The sequence below is a fragment of the Odocoileus virginianus genome, chromosome 24 (genome assembly GCF_023699985.2).
Source record: "Odocoileus virginianus isolate 20LAN1187 ecotype Illinois chromosome 24, Ovbor_1.2, whole genome shotgun sequence".
In the NCBI taxonomy this organism is placed as follows: domain Eukaryota; kingdom Metazoa; phylum Chordata; class Mammalia; order Artiodactyla; family Cervidae; genus Odocoileus; species Odocoileus virginianus.
The window spans coordinates 34765511-34774786 of NC_069697.1; the positions used below are offsets into that span (position 1 = coordinate 34765511).

General features: G+C 40.6%; 1 pseudogene; it reads left to right on the plus strand.

Annotated features, from left to right (window-relative positions):
- The first annotated feature begins 5671 nt into the window (after nucleotides 1-5671).
- Nucleotides 5672-6228, plus strand: LOC110143467 (NADH dehydrogenase [ubiquinone] 1 alpha subcomplex subunit 12-like; annotated as a pseudogene).
- The last annotated feature ends 3048 nt before the right edge of the window (nucleotides 6229-9276 follow it).

Consider the following 9276-nt stretch of genomic DNA (forward strand, 5'->3'; position numbering starts at 1 on the left):
CAACCTGGCCAGGACTCACAGTCAGACTCAAGTGGGCTGGCACACAGGATTCCAAGCTTTGAGGGCTTGACATATGCCACCTCACCTAGAATTAGTTGTGCATGTCTTGTTACTCTACCGGAGTGCAAGCTGCCTGAAGGCAAGAATCTTGACATTATTGAAATGTTTGTGGGCCCCTAGACAGTGTCTGGTACCTGGTACTTGGCAAGTGATAGGTATCAATTAATTGAAGGAATTCATATAATAACCCCAGAGCTGGCATAGTTTGAAATCAGAGAGTTACTATTCTTTGATCCTTCTAGAATGGCTAGACTCTCTTCCCAGCCATGACCCGGGAAAGAAGGAGAATCCTTTTAGATGAGGAAGGAAAAGTCTGAACTGAAGCTTTCCTTGTTCCTCCCAGGTGCAAACGTGCCTTGAAAGAAAGCAGGAAGGTGAGCAGACTGGCTGGGCCTCTCACGGGATGCACATAGAGTGCTTTTCCCCTACCCCACGCCCATCACATCCCACTTCACCCCTTCTTCATGTTAGTAAAGTCCTGACTATAGAGTTAAACAAGGATGTTAAATTGAATTCCGTTCACATATCCTGGGTGTATAGTAGATTTGGCACTATTGTTCAAAACATTTGCTGTTCCTTGTGAGATAATTCTATTTCCTTTCCTCACTGAAGCAGACTTGGCTGCCTCACCAGCTTTGCAATGGAAAGCAAGTGAAGGTAACTCTCTCCCTCTGAGCAGAAGCTTTAAGACCCAGCTTGTGACTCAACATCTCTTTTCTCTCTTCCATGAGAGATTTTTAAATTTCTCATTTGTCTGGGTTCCAGATTAAACAGGAGGTGGAACAGCGACCAAGCTGACCAACTCTGGATATGTGGTGCAAAAAATAAAAACTGTTTTTCTTACAAGCCCCCAAAGTTTGAGGGAGGGGGTGGTTTATTACTGCACCATCATAACAGCCTATACTGTTGATCCAAGTATACTTTCCAAGTGCCGGGAAATGTGCCACGTGCTGGTATATAAAGGTAAATGGCATGGATTAAAGATGATGATCTTTAAGAGACTCTAATCTGTGATGGAGACATAAATATACTCAGCAAAGTATTATATGAGTCAGATATGTGAGGAAACAGACTCATAGACTCTTTCTTGATAAACTATCTTGAGAAAAAGCCTCAGGGAAGAACAGCTCAGGGCGTATATGCAGCTAATCAGGTAATTTGGTTACTGTGCCCAAAGAGTGGCATTTGGAGATCACAGTGTACAGGGGACTCCCTGGGGATGTTAATATTCACGGTATATCCCAGTTTGAATTTATGTCATATGTCTTAGTGCCACTATGAGTTTCATCATTCATTCTCTTTTACTGCATGAAAGTATCTCAATTTAGATAATAAATTATATAATCACCTTAATATTGATGTGCTAGATCTTATTGGTTGTTCATGCTCTAAGGCTGGCATCCTGGACAGGTCATGCTTCTCAGACAGGCTGACTACACAAGTCAAGTGTATTTGATGAGCCACGCCTACTGACAGGATGAAATATCAGATTGCCTACCACACCCACAGATCCCTACTGAGAAAGCAGCCCAGGGGTCTCTTTCAGAAAAATACTCTTATGCTATTGCACTGAGACCCTAACTGGCTCTGATGCTTCAGCCACAACCAATTAAACCTGAGAATATGCAGCCAAAGTTGGCTGTGGACAGTCTGAAAGAAAGGAAATCAACCACTTGGGAGGTGACACATTTTAAAACTAATTTGTTCATCCATTCAAGAAATATTTACTGAGCACCTGTTCTGTAGCAGGACATCCGTACTGAACAGACACAAACTAGCCCAGCCACATGCTTTCTTGGGAAATATGACAGCAAGATGCACAGGGAGCAGGGGTGCAAGGAAAAAAGCAGCCCCCAGTGAGTTCCCCTTCTGAGAAGGTAACAAAAGGGCACTCGGACTGCTGATAAATCAGAACCCAGCAGTTCTAGCACTCCTTCTCCCCACGGAGCACCCCGATGCTGAGGTGGGTTAACCTACCTCCTGATTCTCACCTGCACCCTGAAAGATCAACTACCATCTAGGGTTGCCAAATTTGGCAAATAAAAGCACAGGATGACAGCTGTGTTTGAATTTCAAATAAACGATGAATACTCTTTAAATCTATGTACATCCATACACTATCTGGGACATAATTATACTAAAGATTATTTGTTGTTTATCTAAAATTCAAATGAACCGGGTGTCCTAGATTCTGTCTGGCAACTTTACCCCTATGGCATCGGCAGGGATGGGCAGGGCGGGAGGGTGGGGCCCAGTGAGTGGGATTGGCAGAATCTTAGTGGCTCAGGGATTTCATACTAAGTCAGCCCTAAGTGCTGTTTCCACCTTCACTACCCCCAGAACTTCCAATCTGAAAAATTCCCCACATTGCACCTGCAGAATCTGGGACCTCTCCTCGCTCATCATCTCTCTGACACTCACAGGAACATGGGAATAATGATACTTCACACAGTTGTTGAAAAATGTAAGGTTACTCAATCAATCAACAAACATTTACCAAAGGTTTATATGCCAGGTACCCTGTTCAGTAATCAAGGCAGATACAAACCTTTCTCTGCAGGATCTCGCTATCCTGTGACATGCACGAGAGTGAATAAGCAGACGACATGCATTGTGACAAGAGCAGGGACTGGTGTACAGAACATTGCAAGCCCAGTGCCTGGCTCGGTTGCTCCATAAATGCTGATTGATATGACGAATCTGTAGGGATAGAGCTCTGGGCCCTCCTTCCTCCGACTCCATCTTCGGATTCCTCCAAGAGTTGAAGATCTGCTCTGGTTTTCAGCCCTGGAGTGAGGTCCCTTCTGGCAAGGGTCCCTGACATCCTGGGCTGCCTTTCCCGCTTCCACCTTTAATGCTCCATCCACCCCTCCTGCCAGGACCTCCTGCTGCCTCCCTCTAGGCCTCCCTGACGCTGACCTCCCACTCTGTCGGCTGGCCCTCACCCAGCAGTTCCATTAATCTGACTTCCAGGCATCAGGCATCCGCAGGAGAGCTTGTCCAAGTGAGAAAGATTCCTGCTGTATCCTTTCACTTAGGCAAAAAATATATATATATATGCCTGTGTCTTAAAGCAGTTCCCTTTATGACCTTGTGAGTGTGGGCAGTCACTGTGTGATGAGCCTGGTGTCGATGTTAAAGGTTTGTAAGACTTTAGGGATGAAAATGAAACACGATCCAGGTTTTCCAATCCAGAAGAGGGTCTCTTCAAGCAGCTACATCTTTCAAGCCACTTCAACTTTCTAGTTTCTGGGTTGGCTCAAGCCATGTCAAACCTGCGACGCAGAGCCGGCAGCTTGAGTGTGGGAGTGTCAGCGCAGATCTATTTCTGTGGCAAGTTCAGTACAGGCTGAATTTAAAATATGAAAAACAAAAGTGAGGCTCATAACTATGTTACCGAAAGAGGGGGAGGGGATAAAAACACAAGACTTCTACAGAAGCAGCCCCTCTCCCAACTGCAATTTATTACAAATGTTTCTCTATTCCAGCTCCTAACATGATGTGCCAAGCTGAAAAAGAGGCAAATCATTGTGAGGTTTTACTGTGCCTGCTTTTAGTAGCCAGCTATGGTCCTGCCAAGCCTTCCATCCTCTCGCCAAATAGAAAGTTGCAACACAGAGGAAATTGTCTTTTGCTCAGTGGAGGAATGGCCAAGTCCCCACAAACTAGGTCTTACTGTTTGCTTGGGGTCCAAATGGAAAAGAGAGGGGATGCCACTGCTGTGTTTCCAGCTCACACAGATTCTCCAACATCCCAGGCAGGGGAGGGAGGAGGGGGAATGACCCAGGGGCAGTGGTGTGTGTGTGTTTTAAGCTAACTACCTAGAGGTACCTCCACCAATAGCTGGAGTCTAACATCAGTGAGTAAGACTGAAATGATCCAGTTATAACATTAGCATTTCTCATGCTAGGCAGTCTTGTTTTGTGGCAGTTGCTTCCTGATGGGATACTAATTTAGCCTCTCATACACCCATATAGGACTAAAACTAACAGAAATGCAGCTAACAGAAGTGCTATTGACCTGGCCTGCTCTCTCCAGGCGTGTTCATCCACGGACGTTAGCTGGGCCCCCACGGTGACTTGACAGCATGATCATTTCACACCACAACTAGTTTAGAGGGGCTCAAACAAAACTGGGTGTTTTTACTTATAGTGAACAAGGAGTTTATGAAAAAAGTCTTATAAAGGGAGAGGGAGAGAGACAGGGAGAAAGGCAGGGAAATGTTCGAACTAGCCCCCATCTGTTCCCTGAGGTCTACCCTTGGATTTGCATCATCTTTTCTCTGGATCTCATGAGTCTTCATTGTTTTGAGTAGTGATTTGTGGTACATGGCTGCTGACTAATTTTCCTTTCTCTTTAAATTTCTGTGTCTGCTTTTTTGGCATTTTTATCTTTCCATTTCTTCTTCATGGAATGTACTTCAAACATAAATGGAAAAAAAGGGACCTTCTACACAAGAACTATCGCATTCCCAGCTTTTGCAACAGAACTCTTATTTGCAACATAAATTCTTTCATCACTAGACTGGAAGAGATATGTAAATTCCTCTAACCAGTATATCATTGACTCAGATTGTCTCCCGTTTTTTTTTTAGTATAACTTCTCAATTATATAAGGAAATTTCCAAAATTGAATATATATTTTCAAATTTGCACATAATGATATAAGCTGTAGGCCATGTAATTTTAATTGACTCATTAACCCAATCAATAAAATGTTTATTGAGTACAATGTGCCAGACCCAAAACTAACTATTGTAAATTTAACAGTGAACAAGACAAACACAGTCCCTGCCTTCAAGGAATCAGACTTCATTCTTCCATTAATTCTTTATTTCATAAGTATTTGAGTCTAATAATCTATAAGACATTTTGCCAAACCTGAAGATATAAAACAATTTCCTGATCCTCATGCTATCTCTGTGTTCTTGATTTTTTTCCCCTCAGTTCTAATGGTTTATTTCATACAAACATTTGGTTCTACAACTGAAATACAATTGTCACTACAATTACCAGTAGCCCAGGACAGGGTATTTCAAAAATTCCAAACTCTATTAATTTTCAGCAGTTTTTTTCATCTAATTAAATCTGCTGAAGGTGAAACTCCAATACTTTGGCTACCTGATGCCAAGAACTGACTCATTAGAAAAGACCCTGATGCTGAGAAAGATTGAAGGCGGGAGGAGAAGGGGACAACAGAGGACGAGATGGTTGGATGGCATCACCGACATGATGGACATGAGTTTGAGTAGGCTCCAGGAGTTAGTGATGGACAGGGAAGCCTGGCGTGCTGCAGTCCATGGGGTTGCAAGGAGTCAAACACGACTGAGTGGCTGAACTGAACTGAACTGAACTGAACTGAAACCCATCAGGCTTATCCCATTTGAGACTTCATTAAAACCAAAGTATCTGCTGTTTGAATGCTTTTTTGTAAAGTAAACATAGCCAGAAGGAATAAGCATTGTCAGAATATGCTTTGTCAAAATGTGCTTCATTTTCCAGAAGGTTCTGCTTCCCTGCTCTGCTCATTCTAAGTTTTAGAATTTGGCTATAAAATATACATTTGTATATTCACCCTAGTGTGTTTCCTAAATTAAATTTTTATTTTGACAATGAAAAGAATTAGTTTTACATACATAAAATCAACTTCTAATTCTTACCAAAGAAGACATGACCTGGGGGATTCCCCCGCATGGGTTTTTGTGTGGTGCACCCAGGAGGCTGGCCCCGTAGGATATGACGGAGTTCCTGTGAGTCCTAAATGCAGGCTGCAGCAGGTCAGAGGCCATGGCGACCTCAGCAGCAACGTATGAATTTTCCTCAGGGCAAATGATATGAGGATTGGTACATAGAGGGGAAGACAAATATGGAAATAAATATTCTGAAGACAATAAACAGTTTTTTGGCCATCACTTGGGGGGTCACACACATTATTGAATAAATGGCAAAACCACATCTCGGGATGTGACTGGAAGAACGGTGCCACCAGCACGGCTTCCTTGGCTTCCCGGTACAACCAGTGACCCTCCCACAATAAGAACACAGCTGCTGGTAAGTTTATTTGGACAAACCATAAAAGCATCAAACTGGCACTCCAGAACAGTGTGTGGTTCACTCTACCAGAAAGAAGAGTCAGGAGCGGGCTCCTGCTTCAACACCTTACAAGTAAAGACAGTGAAAAACAATTTAAATACATAAAATATAGGACTTTTCATGTAATTGCACCTTAACTGCTTACTATTAACTTGATTAAAATTGTTTGACTAAGGGAATATAGTGTCAACTTAGAGTCAAATAAAAAAGTGGAACTAAAGTATACTGATGTTATTCAAATGCCAACTACATAGATTCCTCATAAATTACAAGTATCAAGGTAGGAAGGAAAGAGATGCAACATTGATGGAAATATTACTAAAATAACAGGCCAAATAAGTTTAAAAAATAAAAAGTTTGATTCTTAAGGCATGGGGTATCAGGCAACACATGGGAGTGATTTGTGAGAGGAGACCCTGTGATTGTCCCAAACTGCTGCCTTGGGAGCCTTTCCGGGCTACAGTGCAGGGGGGAAGGGAGGGGACCAGGCTGAGTCCTGGAGCTTCCCCGAGTGGAGGAGACAGAGTCAATTGTCCACAGAGGGCCAAGACGCTAGAATTCACAAGGCAAATGATGGTAGAATGAGGAACATGCATTTCTTCAGTTTTGTCTGAATCTCTGCGACCCTATGGACCGTAGTCCACCAGATTACTCTGTCCTTGGTATTCGCCAGGCAAAAATACTGGAGCGGATTGCCATCTCTTCCTCCAGAGGATCTTCCCAATCCAGGATCGAACCCACATCTCTTATGTTTGCTACATTGGCAGGCAGGTTCTTTACCACTAGCACCATCTAGGAAGCCCTAAGGACGGTGAGGAGAGAGCTATTGTTTAGGTACAGAAGAAAGCAGCTTTTAGTTTGCATAAGAACTACAAATGTTTCTTCAGCCGTTCAGAGGTAGTTGGCTCTGGGGTCTTATCCTGGATAAAAGAAACAGCTCTGTCATCTCCTTGGCTGAAACAAAACAGTATTACAGCTTGATAGATAGGGCCTAGATTCTCAAATTGATTGCATTCGGAGGAAACCTCCTTCCTCTTGCCACTTTTATTCAACATGGGTTTAGAAGTCCTAGCCACTGTAATCAGAGGGAAAGAAATAACAGGAATACAAATAGGAAAGAAGTAAAACTGTCACTGTTTGCAGAGGACAAGATATTTTGCATTAGAAATCCTAAAGACACCACCAGAAAACTACTACAGCTTATCAATGAATTCAGTAAATTGTAGGATACAAAATTAATATATGAAGTCTGTTGCATTTCTATACACTAACAAAAAAGTATCAGAAAGAAAAGTTAAGAAAACAATTCCGTTTACCATCACATCAAAAAGACTTAAATAACTAGGAATAAATCTTCCTCAGGAGGTTAAAACCTGTACTCTGAAAACTATCAGATGAAAAAAATTAAAGACAACATAAACAGATGGAAAGATACACTATGTTCTTGGATTGGAAGAATCAATATTGTTAAAATGACCATATCACCCAAGACAATTTACAGATTCAATACAATCCTTATCAAAATACCAAAGGCACTTTTCACAAGACTAAGACAGATAATTTTAAAATTTGTATGGAAACACAAAAGAATTACAAATAGTCAAAACAATCTTGAGAAAGAAGAACAGACTTGGAAAAGCACACGGTCTGACTTCAGACTATACTACAAAGCTACAGTAATCAAAATAGTATGGTATTGGCGCAAAAACAGACACATAGATCAGTGGAACAAGATAGAGTCCAAAAATAAACCTACACACTTATAGTCAATTAATCTATGACAAAGAAGGCAAGAATATATAACAGAGAAAAGACAGTCTCTTTAATAAGTGATGCTAGGAAAACTGAACCACTACATGTAAAGAATGAAATTAGAATATATGTATATGTAGCACCATATACAAAAATAAACTCAACTGGATTGCAGACATAAATGTAAGGTTGGAAACCATAAAACTCCTTGAGGAAAACATAGGCAAAACACTCTTACATAAACTACAGCAATATATTTTTTTAGTGTCTCCTAAAGTAAAGAAAATAAAAGCAAAAATAAACAAATGAGACCTAATTAAAGCTTTTGCACAGCAAAGGAAACTATCAACAAAATGAAAAGACAACCTAGTGAATGGGAAAAAAGATATTTTCAAATGATACAACCAATAAGAGATTAATATCCAACATCTATAAATAGTTCATGTAACTCAACATCAGAAAAACAAAGAACCTGATTTTAAAATGGGCAGAAGAACTGAATAGACATTTTTCCAAAGAAAAATACAGATGGCCAACAGGCACATGAAACTATGTCCAACATTGCTAATCATCAGAGAAATACAAATCAAAACCACAGTGGATATCACCTCACACCTATCAGAATGGCTGTCATCAAAAAGAATACAAATAAGAAATGTTGGCAAGGATGTGGAAGGAAAGGGAACCTTCATTCACTGCTGGTGGGAATGTAAATTGATGCAGCCACTGTAGAAAACAGTATGGAGGTCTTTCAAAAACTAAAACTAGAACTACCATGAGATGACTATGATTTTTATCTTTCCTTTTGTTAAAGTGGTGGATCAGCATTACATTGATTTGAGTATGTTGAAACATTCCTGTGACCCTGGAGTAAATCCAACTTAATAGTGGTGTATGATCCTTTTTACATATTGTTGGATTCAGTTTGCTAATATTTTATTGAGGATTTTTGCATCTACTGCTTATTTATCAAAAATATTGGCCTTTTATTTCATTTCTGGTAGTGTCTTTTGTCTATTTTTGGTATCAGAGTAATGATGGTCTTGTTAAATAAATTTGGGAGTACTCGATCTTCAGTTTTTTGGAATAGTTTGAGAAGGATGGGTTCATATAGGTTGATCCATAGTTTTATCTACTTTCTTTAAACTGATAGTCATTTAGTTCAAAAACATTCTAAAATATTCACATTTTTTACTCCCCTCCTACACACTTTGTGTTTTTGATGTCATATTTTACATCTGCATGCTTATCCTTTTACTAGTTATTGCAGTTACAGCTGCTTTTACACTTTTTATCTTTTAATCTATGTATTGGCTTATTTAAGTGGTCTTCAACTCTTACTGTGGATTTCCCTGGTGGCTGAGATGGTAAA